Source organism: Anolis sagrei, chromosome 3, assembly GCF_037176765.1.
Source record: "Anolis sagrei isolate rAnoSag1 chromosome 3, rAnoSag1.mat, whole genome shotgun sequence".
In the NCBI taxonomy this organism is placed as follows: Eukaryota; Metazoa; Chordata; class Lepidosauria; order Squamata; family Dactyloidae; genus Anolis; species Anolis sagrei.
This window is the reverse complement of record NC_090023.1, coordinates 184,108,475-184,121,706: the sequence shown is the minus strand read 5'-3', so window position 1 is coordinate 184,121,706 and position 13,232 is coordinate 184,108,475. Positions and strand designations below refer to the sequence as shown.

Below are 13,232 nucleotides of genomic sequence, written 5' to 3'. Positions count from 1 at the left end.
TTATGAAGATAGTGCCTGTTCCCTGTGGACAAGATTGAAAGAGAGCCAATAGACTATTAAGAAAGCCTTAAAGTACCTGTTCGTTTTCATTAATAAAGAACTTTGTTGAACCTTTAAGCAATCTAAAGACTCTGTTTTAAGGAAATCCAAGTGCCTTTTATCTGAGGCAGTCCCGGCGTCCCGTTGGGCATACAGAATTTATGTCCTGCCTACAGTTTTATGCACAGGCCCAGCATGCGACAGCACACGGATGTTAACTCGGGAATTGCTTGTACAGTGTTTTCAGTTGCATGTTGGCCAGGTGGGAAGAAAAGGCTGAACCAGCAAAATCTTCCCCTGAAAAATGTTTCCAGATTTTCCACAAGAATTGCACTGCATGAAGTATCCTGTATGAAACTGTGTTGTAATAGAAATGCTTCATGTGTTTTAAACTTCAGTTTTATTTTAAAGTTCCACTTAACATTTTAATCTAATTTTCCTGGACTGTAGACTCCTTTATGCTATTTGGGCAGGGGGTCACACAATCCCACCATCTACCCCTAATTATAAAGGCAGACTTTATGGCTAAACAATATGACTGGACAGGGGGCAAACAATCCCAACACTGTCCCTCCTTTAATAAGGAATTCACACCACTTTGGCACTTAGATAACACTTGAGGGGATGTCTCTTTATTAAAAACCTTCGCTGCCACCATAAACTAAAAGAAACAGGAACCCTCTAGCTATTTAAACTGTTAAAAGAGGCTTTTTATTCCACCAAGTACTATGTCTTTTAGAAGGGCTTCTTTATAAGAAAACAGATGAGGTTGAATTAAATGGAAAGGAACTAGATCCACAAAGGGCATGTGACTCAGGCTTAAGTTTTAAAAATAACAAGGAAAGTTTATTGAAGTAAAAGTTACAGAATAAAGCGAATGCAGGTTAATAAGCTTGGCTGTTACAATTGAAGTGTTCTTGTTCTTAAAAGCGTAACGGTTGCATGAGAGAATGGTTCTTTCTTGGTTACAGTTCCTATTACAAAAACCCAGCTATTTCTTTCTTAAATAGCTGTAACTAGTTTGCCACAGCCTGCTTCGCTGTGCAAACTTCAGGCAAACTGCCTATTCCTAACAGGAACTCCTACAAGCTTCTCTTGATCCCACTCTGACTCTAACACTAACCAGAACTGAACTGAACTGACTAAAAGCAGCTTCTCACTTTCCCTCCAACAGTCTAACTCCACCCCCCTTCTACAAACCAATCCTGGCTGTTTCAGGGCTGGCCCAGGCCTAGGCCACTCCCTCTCTCTGAACTGGAGCTTTTCCCTAAACCAAAATGGCTCCTGCCGCTCCCTGCCAGGCCTTTTTAAGCTGAAACTACCTAGCCTGTCTCTTCTAGGCCCTGCCACCTCAGCTGGCAAGGTAAGGGATCTTCACATAGACCATTTCACCCGTGAAGCCATATCATTCACTCTCCTTACAAAAATGATACCTTCTTCTTATACTGTTGTTTAGCAACTGGGCCTAAAGAAGAGGAAAATGGACTTCAAGATATGCTGGAGAGGATATTTTTATTTATTTATTTATTTATTTATTTATTTATTTGCAGCTTTTATATTCTGCCCTTCTCACCCCGCAGGGGACTCAGGGCGGATTATAGTGTACACATATATGGCAAACATTCAATGCCAATTTTTGACATAAAAACATATACAGACATAGACAGAGGCTATTTAACTTTTTCTGGCCGCCAGGGGAGCTATCGCTTTCATCGTCCATCTGCCATGCTGATGAAGAACTTCCGCATTCCCGCATGCTTCCCCGCTGGAATGCTTTTGCTGGAGTCTTCTTTATGGCCTCATAAATCAGTTAATTTAGCCTCCCCACACTTTAAAGTGGTACCTTATTTTCCTACTTGACAGATGCAACTGTCTTTCGGGTTGCAAAGGTCGACAACAGGCTACACACAATTGGTTGGAAACCCACTCCAACCTGGGCTGGCTTCGAACTCATGACCTTTTTGGTCAGAGTGATCTTAATGCAGCTGACACTCAGCCAGCTGCGCCACAATCCCGGTGCACATAATCCTCAAGATAATCCTCAAGAGAGAAGGTTCATCAAACACAGGATTGAATTTCTGAAACAACTAGTTGAGCCTAGCGGAGAGGCCATGGATGGACCCACAGGAGCATCTTCAGCTCAGGAGAAATGACTTTCCCTATAGCCAGGATCTAGCTAAATATCAATTCAGACTGCAAATAAGAAGTACATTAAGCAAATGCTCCTCCACTGAAATTTGCACCAAACACATTCTTTTTCTATGTAGAACAGGGTCAGGAATCATATGGTCCTCGAGATCACTGCTTCTTAAATGATGGGTCTAAACCTTAAATGGAGTTCCCTTAGCTCACAAAAAAATGGCAACTGTGCACTTATTTAGGACTCAGAACTCAATTTTAGAAACAGTAGGAACAGTATGCTTTAGACTTCAGTAGGAACAGAATGCTGTACAGAAGCCATTAGACATTATAAGTAAGATGCCCTGTGTTATCTACACAGAGAAACTTCAAACCCTATCTGTATCTGGATTCATATGCAGTATACCTGAATGCTGAATACATGAAATTTGTGAGTAAACCAACTATGTTACTTTGAAAGAAGTCTGCAGAGCACCAACCTGAACCAACCTGGACACAGCATATTATATGAGAACACAGAAATGCTGGACCACTCTCACAACCACCATGTCAGACTACACAGAGAAGCCATTGAAATCCACAAGTATGTGGACAATTTCAACAGAAAGGAAGAAACCATGAAAATGAACAAAATCTGGCTACCAGTATTAAAAAACTCAAAAAAAATTACAACAGCAAAACAACAAAGAGTAAACAATCAGGCACATCAAATCACTCTCAGCAAAAGATTCCCCCCAGGCACTTCCAAGCCATTAAATGCTAATCAAGGTGATCAGTTGAAACATTCACGCCTAGCTGCAGCAGACAAAAGTCTTTTGTCCCACCCTGGTCATTCCACAGATATATAAACCCATTTTCCTACTTCCAACAGACCTCACTACCTCTGAGGATGCTTGCCATAGATGCAGGTGAAACATCAGGAGAAAAAGCCTCTAGAACATGGCCATATAGCCCGAAAAAACCTACAACAACCCAAGTCTGCTTATTTTTGTCTCTTGAGAGCATGACTTAAAGGCAAATATCCATTAAAGGAGAGTAGATAAAAAAGAGAATTAATAATATCACTGATTCTATCTTAATGGACGAAGTTGACAATGACAACTTAATTTTACCGAAAAGATATATTTTTGAATGCCTGCCTGACTGATTTATATTTTTTAGCTAAAGTTGTTTATTTTGTTTTAATTGTATGTGTAAATGTTTATATTTTTATAGCTCCGGATGTTTGCATTGTTTGTGTTTTGTTTATAAGCCGCCCTGAGTCCCTTCGGGACTAAACTAAAAAATGGATCAGCATTTTTACAGCTGAACAGAGAAAAGGAATTAAAATTCTGCAATCAAAAAAATCATGAGTGGATACGTAAAGCATGTACAACTGAAAATTTACAAACTAGTTAAAACCTGGAATCGCTGACTGTTCAATGTAACGGCACAACGTAACTCTTTCAAAATATGCATTTCATGAGAAAATCATTTAAAAAATAATAATGCTGAATTAAAATTTTAGAAATAAAATTTTATTTATTATTATTGGGGGCAACTAAAAAAGAACACTTCTGAAACTCTGCTGTATGTGTTTAGTGCATTGACATATCTTTGTTTCCAACAGTTCAAAGACATACCTAGGTACATCAGTTTAACAACTAAGAAATCAAATTGCCATTTCACAAAAGATTATGGCATTTTCAAAAAGGTTATGACTTCTAACAAGGTCGTGCCTTTCCAAAGATCATAAAATCTCCAAAAGGTTATGGAGATTTCCATTTTCCAAAATCCCGCAATATACGAGGGGTATTTTTTAAGTAAGGTCCGTTTTGTTGTAGACACTAGTAATTTGCGCGCATACCGCTACGGGCGTGTGCTTCGTGTACCGGCATGCCTTGAGAACAACTGGGCTCAGTTTCCGCTCTGTAGCTAACCTGTACAGTTCTGTTCTGTGCTTTAAAAATCTTTAAGACTATCAACTCACCCTCCGCATGTGAGGTTCGCTTAGTGATACGGTTTTTGTCAGCAAGGAACCTGCCTGCTGCAAAAATTCATCGACAGATTTGCGAAGTGTACGGTGATACTGTTATGAGTGAAAGCAAAGTGCATAAGTGAGTACGACAATTCAAAGATTTTTATTATTGTTATTGTGAAGCGCCTGTTCTCACGAATCCTCGCTTCAACTGAAGCCACCAAATCGTCTGTAATCAAAGAAGGGCGACCGGAGCGGTCCTCATCATACACGTTGTCACGGCCATCTTTGAATTGTCGTATCCACTTATGGGTACGTCTATGATGAGGACCGCTCCGGTCGCCCTTCTTTGATTACAGACGATCAATTCCTGAAACACAGTAGAACCTGCAAATAAAGCTGGCTATCTACAGTAACAAATCAAAGTGTGGAGTGAAGTAATTGCTGGATCCTCAAATCTGACCATAGAATCATAGAATCATAGAGTTGGAAGAGACCTCCTGGGCCATCCAGTCCAACCCCATTCTGCCAAGAAGCAGGAATATTGCATTCAAATCACCCCTGACAGATGGCCATCCAGCCTCTGTTTAAAAGCTTCCAAAGAAGGAGCCTCCACCACACTCCCTCCGGGGCAGAGAGTTCCACTGCTGAACGGCTCTCACAGTCAGGAAGTTCTTCCTCATGTTGAGGTGGAATCTCCTCTCCTGTAGTTTGAAGCCATTGTTCCATTGCGTCCTAGTCTCCAGGGAAGCAGAAATCAAGCTTGCTCCCTCCTCCTCCCTGTGGCTTCCTCTCACATACTTATACATGGCTATCATATCTCCTCTCAGACTTCTCTTCTTCAGGCTAAACATGCCCAGCTCCTTAAGCCGTTCCTCATAGGGCTTGTTCTCCAGACCCTTGATCATTTTAGTTGCCCTCCTCTGGACACATTCCTGCTTAGAGTCAATCTCTCTCTTGAATTGTGGTGCCCAGAATTGGACACAATATTCCAGATGCGGTCTAACCAAAGCGGAATAGAGCATGGGGAGCATGACTTCCTTGGACCTAGACACTATCCTCCTATTGATGCAGGCCAAAATGCCTTTGGTTTTTTTGCTGCCACATCACATTCCTGGCTCATGTTTAACTTGTTGTCCACGAGGACTCCAAGTTATTTTTCACACGTACTGCTCTCGAGCCAGGCGTCACCCATTCTGTATCTTTGCATTTCATTCTTCCTGCCAAAGTGGAGTATCTTGCTGGATCAGAACAAACACCAACCGAGATCATTATATTTCTCAACATATTACATGAGTAAATTTGTGTCATTTAAAGTCATTTCTGACCCATGGCAATCATAATGTCAACTTATGAAAGATTTTTCTTGGCAAGATTTGTTTGTTTGTTTTTGTTTTGTTTTCATGCCAGGAGCAACTTGAGAAACTGCAAGTTACTTCTGGTGTGAGATAATTGGCTGTCTGCAAGGACGCCTGGATGTTTTGATGTTTTACGATCTTTGTGTGAGGTTTCTCTCATGTCCCTGCATGAGGAGCTGGAGCTGACAGAGGGAACTCATCTGCACTCACCCCGAATTCGAATCTCCGACATGTCGGTCTTCAGTCCTGCTGGCACAAGGGTTTAACCCATTGCGCCACCGGGAGCTCCTGGCAAGATTGTTCGGAAGAGGTTTACCATTGCTTTCTTCTGAGGCTGCGAGAGTTTGACTTTACTAGGAAGACTCAGCACAACGTAACACTTTCAATATATACATTTCATGAGAAAATCATTTTAAAAAATAGTAATTTTAAAAAATTAAAAAAGGTCATGGGAGGGAAGGAGTAATGCAGATATTGAAGACTTCCTATACAATGGTACAGTTCAATGTCAAAACAAAAATGTAAAAAATAATGCAATACAAAAAAACCCAGGCTAATTCATATAATAAAATGCACTAAATCTGAAAGGGCATTGGAAATCAAGGAAGTTTTTACATTGAAATTTGAAAATAAAGCACAATTATATCCAAAGAAGTTTTAGTAATGGTGATAACCAATATATGGTAGGAGAGGAACAATAAAAAGGACCGAGCTGTGGCGCAGCTAGTTAGTAGCCAGCTGCATCAAATCACTACTGACTGAGGGGTCATGAGTTCGAAGCCAGCTTGGGTCAGAATAAACTCCCGACCATTAGTAGTCTAGCTTTCTGTTGACCTATGCAGCCTGAAAGACAGTTGCATCTGTCAAGTAGGAAATTTGGGTACCGCTTTGTGCAGAAAGGCTAATTTAAATAATTTATGATACCATAAAACCTTCCAGCAGCATGCAAAAGAATGAGGAAGTACTCCATCAAGGACTCGATGTCACAAGTGGACAGTGAAGTGGCATCTCCCCCTGTGGCTGGAATCAAGCATACCCTCATGAAGCTAGAAAGCTGGAATGTTAAATTGCCTCTGTGTCTGTCTATATATGTTGTATGTCTATGGCATTGAATGTTTACCATATATATATATGTGCATTGTAATCTGCCCTGAGTCCCCTGCAGGGTGAGAAAATGGAAAAGGTTTGAACTTAGAAGGACATGATCTACGTATAGGCTGGCATGCCTACACGTGGTACGACCGAGAAAAAAAGGAAAAAAAAAATTGGAAACCATTTTGTAAGAGCATCATTATTAAGAGTTTGGATGAAATACAAGAATAATTTTTATACTAAAACGCCTCTATGGGTTTCACCAATGGAGGCGCATCAAAGAAGATTACTAGGTTGGAGAGCGTGGCCAACATATAGAGACATACTAGTGAGGAATACTATGGAAATTAAATCCTTTCAGCAAATGAAATAAATAAGTGGTAATTTGACGTGGTTACACTACTTGCAAATGAAAGAATATATCAAGCAAGACAATAAGATAGGCTTCGCCTGGGAAGAGTCAATTTGGGACAAAATATTAAAGACGAATAAGAAAGTAATTTCAGTTATTTATAATACATTATTAACCTGGCTAACGGAGTGTGAGCAAGTGAAAACATGTATGATAAAATGGGCCGAAAATATAAGAAGACCTATTCAATTTAGGGAGTGGGAGCAGATGTGGAACAAAAAATTGAAATATGTATATGCAACAGATTTAAAAGAAAACTGGATAAAAATGTTCCACAGATGGTACACCACTCCTAAGAAACTATCTTTAATGAACAAGAATACTTCTGATAAATGTTGGAAGGGTTGCCATCAAACAGGTACTTTTATCATATGTGGTGGACGTGTAAAGAAATAGAGAAGTATTGGACGAAAGTACATGAAGAGCTACAAAATTTTTTGAAGAGAGTCTTTAAGAAGAAACCAGAATATTATCTATTGGGATTTACAGATTTGGAATTACAATTAGATGAGAACGAAGATAGACTATTTACCTATGCTACAACAGCGGTGAGAATATTATTGGCGAAGTTTTGGAAACAGGAAGATATCCCTACCACTGAAGAGTGGTTAGGGAAATTAAGAGAAATAAGAGAAATGGACGAATTAACTTTTTTCTTGAAAAAGAATACCGGGAACCCGATAAAGAGGACAGATTGGACTCTATATGAAAACTACGAAAAGGAAATAAATAAATAAGAGGAACATTATGAAGTGGATATAATGGAAAAATCATTGAGGATACAACACCTGATGGAGAGATGGAAGTCAATTTTTATCTTATATTTTTTTTTTCTCTTTTTTCTTTCGGTTTTTGTGTGTGTCTTTTATATTTTTGTATTTTCTGGTGGACTTGGGGGTAGGGGGATGTACTTCTTATTTTTTTTTCCTATTTTCCTATCATCTTTTTAAATATTCTCCCTCTTTCGATGTTATTCTTAAAATCTTAATAAAAAACTATTATTAAAAAAAAAGAAGAAGAATGTTTGCCACATATATATGTGCATTGTAATCTGCCCTGAGTCCCTTGCAGGGTGAGAAGGGCAGAATATAAATACTGTAAATAAATATCCAAGATAAAAAGCCTTAAGCTCCCTCTGGTTCTTTACAGAAAGCTGGAATGTTAAATTGCCTCTGTGTTTGTCTATATATGTTGTATGTCTATGGCATTGAATATTTGCCATATATATGTGCATTGTATTCCGCCCTGTGTCCCCTGCAGGGTGAGAAGGGTGGAATATAAATACTGTAAATAAATAAATAAATTTCCAATATAAAAAGCTTTAAGCTCCCTCTGGTTCTTGACAGAGAAATTGTTAAGTTTCATCATAGGTCCTCAGGTCATTTCTTAATATCACGGACTTGTTTTCATCACTAGGTGGCATTATCAGACTGGGATCTGAGGTTTCTATATGTATCTTGGATAATGGGTTTTATCCAAAATCTCAGTATAATTTTGACCACACATCTAGACTATTAATTTCTTAACAAACACTATCAACTCTACTCTTGGTCAGACAGTTTTTACAGAAAACTATATAGAAGATGCATCTGGAAATTACAAGAAAAAGAGATGTATTTTGTCTTGTTCCTGCAAGATGAATTCAGAGTATAGAGAGAAGAATACAACTGCACTTTAACATTCAGCCTTGATTCTTAGACATATAAAATCAATACATCATCTTATTTGGGTGTAAATCCAATTGCTGGTCCAAACTAGAATAGCAGCTGAATAGCAAGTCAAGATTTAATTGCATGATTTTAAATTGCTGTTTTAATCATTTACGTTTTATTGCGGTTTTAATTGTAATAGTTATTTTTGGAATTTGTTTGTTGGGCATCGAATTGCAGCTGGTTGTGAGGCTGCCCTGAGTCCCCTTCGTATTGAAAAGGGCAGGGTACAAGTATGGGAAATAAATCTATATAAATAAAAATGTAATGTTAATTCGTACTACCCTCAGAACTCAAAAACCACTGGGGGAATTGACACCAAATTTGGACACAAGACACCTAACAGTCCAATTTATGTCCTCCACTAAAAAAATGATTTTGCCATTTGGGAATTGTCGTTGCTGGGATTTATAGTTTACCTACAATCAAAGAGCATTCTGAACTCCACCAATGATGGAATTGGGCCAAACTTAGCACACAGGGCTCCCATTACCAACAGAAAAAAACTGGAAGGGTTTGGTGGACATTGATCTTGAGTTTGGGAATTATAGTTCACTCGCATCCAGAGAGCACTGTGGATCTGGTGGATCTGGACCAAACTTGGCACGAATATTCCATATGCCCAAATATGAACACAGATGGAGTTTAAGGAAAATAGACCTTGACATTTGGGAGCTGTAGTTGCTGGGATTTATAGTTCACCTACAATCAAAGAGCATTCTGAACTCCACCAATGATGGAATTCAACCAAACATAGCATACAGGACTTCCATGACCAACAGAACACACTGGAAGGGTTTGGTGGGCATTGATCTTGAGTTTGGGAATTATAGTTCACTCGCATCCAGAGAGCACTGTGGATCTGGTGGATCTGGACCAAATTTGGCACGAATATTCCATATGCCCAAATATGAACACAGATGGAGTTTAAGGAAAATAGACCTTGACATTTGGGAGCTGTAGTTGCTGGGATTTATAGTTCACCTACAATCAAAGAGCATTCTGAACTCCACCAATGATGGAATTGAACCAAACATAGCATACAGGACTTCCATGACCAACAGAACACACTGGAAGGGTTTGGTGGGCATTGACCTTGAGCTTGGGAGTTGTAGTTCACCTACATCCAGAGAGCACTGTGGACTCAAACAATGATGGATCTGGACCAAACTTGACACACATATTCCATATGCCCAAATATGAACACAGATGGAGTTTGGAGGAAATAAACCTTGACATTTGGGATTTGTAGTTACTGGGATTTATAGTTCACCTACAATCAAAGAGCATTCTGAACTCCACCAATGATGGAATTGAACCAAACATGGCATACAGGACTTCCATGACCAACAGAACACACTGGAAGAGTTTGGAGGAAATAGACCTTGACATTTGAGATTTGTAGTTACTGGGATTTATAGTTCACTACAATTAAAGAGCATTCTGAAACCCACAAACAACAGAAATGGGGCAAACTTCCCACACAGAACCCCCATGACGAACAGAAAATACTTAAGGCCATCCAGTCAAACTCTCTTCACCAGGGCAAGAAAATGTAATCAGAGCCCTCCTGACAAAGAGCCATCCAGTCATAAATATAGATAGATATGATTCTCTCTCTCACACACAGATATAGAATCATAGATTTGAAAGAGACCCTTAAAGAAGGACTATGATATGTTGCATATTCCAGAGTAGGCAAACCAGACACTCCACATCAACACTGGCAAAGAAACAACAAGAAATACTGTTTACTCACAAGCATAAAGGAATTACATATATTAGAAACCAACACTTTCTCATTACTTTATTTTCCAGATCACCAGACTGGGCCACAGCAACGCGTGGCAGGGGACGGCTAGTATATATATATAAATGTAATGTTCGTTTGTGGGATTAACAGAACTCAAAAAGCACTGGAGGAATTGACACCAAATTTGGACACAAGACACCTAACAACCCAATGTATGTCCTTCACTCAAAAAAATTGATTTTGTCATTTGGGAGTTGTAGTTGCTGGGATTTATAGTTCACCTACAATCAAAGAGCATTCTGAACCCCACCAACGATGGAATAGAACCAAACTTGGCACACAGGCCTCCCATGACCAACAGAAAATACTGGAAGGGTTTGGTGGGCAGTGTCCTTTGGTTTTGGAGTTGTAGTTCACCTACATCCCAAGATCACTGTGGACTCAAACAATGATGGATCTGGACCAAAATAGAATCTTGACATTCAAGAGTTGTAGTTGCTGGGATTTATAGTTCACCTACAATCACAAAGCATTCTGAACCTCACCAACGATAGAATTGGGCTAAACCTCCCACACAGAACCCCCATGACCACCAGTGGGCCACAGCAACGCGTGGCAGGGGACGGCTAGTGTGTGTGTGTATATATATATATATATAAAGGTAAAGGTAGTCCCCTGACATTAAGTCCAGTCATGTCTGACTCTGGGGTGTGGTGCTCATCTCCGAAGAGCCAGTGTTGTCCGTAGACACCTCCAAGGTCATGTGGCCGGCATGACTGCATGGAGCGCCGTTACCTTCCCGCCGGAGTGGTACCTATTGATCTACTCACCTTTGCATGTTTTCGAACTGCTAGGTTGGCAGAAGCTAGGGCTGACAGCGGAAGCTCACGCCGCTCCCCGGAATCGAACCTGGACCTTATATATATATGTGTGTGTGTGTGTGTGTGTGTGTGTGTAAAAATTTTCCAAAGATTGGGGGGGGGGGGCAAATACTTCTTGCTTACACTTGAAAATTACCTAGGGCCAGCCCTGATTCCAAGGCATTTTGGGGATCCCATGTCAACCTTGCCTGCTGGACTTTCCATCAAGCTAGGACTCCCTCCGATTCCATAGCCAGAGCAGTTAAAGGGGAGGCCGAGCTGCATCCATTCCACCTTCCTCTCCCCATCCTCACCCCTTGGCTCCGGATTAAGCAGCCCCCACCCCTCTCCAAATTTCACCAGAGCCGCAAATCCCCTTGCCCCAACTAAACCCCGGGGCAGGAAGGCGTCCCTGTGTAATCCGATTCCGAAGGGGCCAGGCTTTTCTTGCCGGTGACTTTCCCCGCAGCTGGTGCTTCGCTGGGAGCCCACGGTCAACAGCAAGCAAGCGAGTAAGCAAGCCGGCGTCAGGAGAAGGGAGAGGAGCCTGTCAATGGGTGGGTGAGGGAGTGGGTCGTCCAAAGGGGTCAAGACGGAAGGGGTCTGCCAGCGCATTTGGAGGAGACGCAGCGCCGAAGCCGGGAGGAGCCTTGGCAAAGGTAGGGGCCAAGATAAGGAGCCTCCTTTTGGGCCAATCAAAGCCTTTGGACAGGGCGAACTTTTGAGTCCAGCTCTTGCTCCCTTCAACCAGGCAAAGGTCCAACTGGTGCAGCTTTCTTTGCAAGGGGATCTATCTATAGGGAGTGTTGGAAACCTCCCTTGTTGAAGCCCAGGGTGCTCTGGCTACCCCTAAACCAGGCAGACATCCAACCGGTGTGGCTTTCTCTTCACAAGGATGTGATTCTTTGGAAATGTCTCTTATGTTAGCTCAGGGTGCTCTTTCTCCCCTAAAACAGGCAGCCATTCAACTGGTGCGGCTTTTTCCTTACAAGGAAATCTATAGACCTTAAACCAGGCAACCATTCAACCGGTGTAGTTTTTTCTTCTTTACATGCTGCACTACTTTAGAGACTTTCCTTGTTTGAGCCTCTGGGTGCTCTTGCTCCCTTTAAATCAGGCAGCTATTCAAGCGGTCAAGCTTTTCGTCAGTGTGGAGTGTGCTTTGGAAACTTCTTCTCTTGGAGTTCAGGGTACTCTTACTTCAAGTCAGGTAGACATTCAGCCGGTGCGGCTTTTACTTCACAGGGAAGCTGTAGAGATCAAGAGCCTTCTACACCGCCATATAACCCAGATTATCAATCAGATAATCCACATTTTATTTGAACTGGATTATATGAGTCTACACTGTCATTTAATCCCATTCAAAGCATATAATACGGATTGTAGAAGGGGCCTCAGGCTGATCTATACTGCCATATAATCCAGATAAAGCAAATAATCCAGATTATTTGCTTTGAACTGGATTATATGAGTCTACACTACCATATAATCCTGTTCAAAGCAGATAATCTGGATTTGAATATGGCAATGTGGAAAGGGCTTCAGGCTGAATTTACACTGCCATATAATCCTGATTATCAAAGCAAAGAATCTGGATTATTTGCTTTGAACTGGATTATATGAGTTTACACTGTCCTATAATCCAGTTCAAGGCATATAATCTGGGTTTTTATATGGCGGTGTAGAAAGGGCATCGGGCTATCCCTACAATGCCATTTAATCCAGATTATCAAAGCAAATAATCCAGATTATTTGTTTTTGATTGGATTATATGCATCTACACTGCCATATAATCCAGTTCAGATCTTATAATGTGGATTTTATATAGCAGTGTAGAAGGAGCCTCAGGCTGGAGCTATACTGCCATATAAACCAGATTATCAATCAGATAATCCACATTTTATTTGAACCGG

General features: G+C 40.7%; 1 protein-coding gene across 1 annotated transcript in view; it reads left to right on the top strand.

Annotated features, from left to right (window-relative positions):
* The first annotated feature begins 11,807 nt into the window (after positions 1–11,807).
* Positions 11,808–13,232, top strand: part of SLC16A12 (solute carrier family 16 member 12) — a 90,549-nt gene continuing 89,124 nt past the window's right edge. Inside the window, exon 1 of the mRNA XM_060768757.2 lies at positions 11,808–11,978. The gene's annotated coding sequence lies outside the window, so the exon portion shown is untranslated. The remainder of the gene's footprint in view (positions 11,979–13,232) is intronic.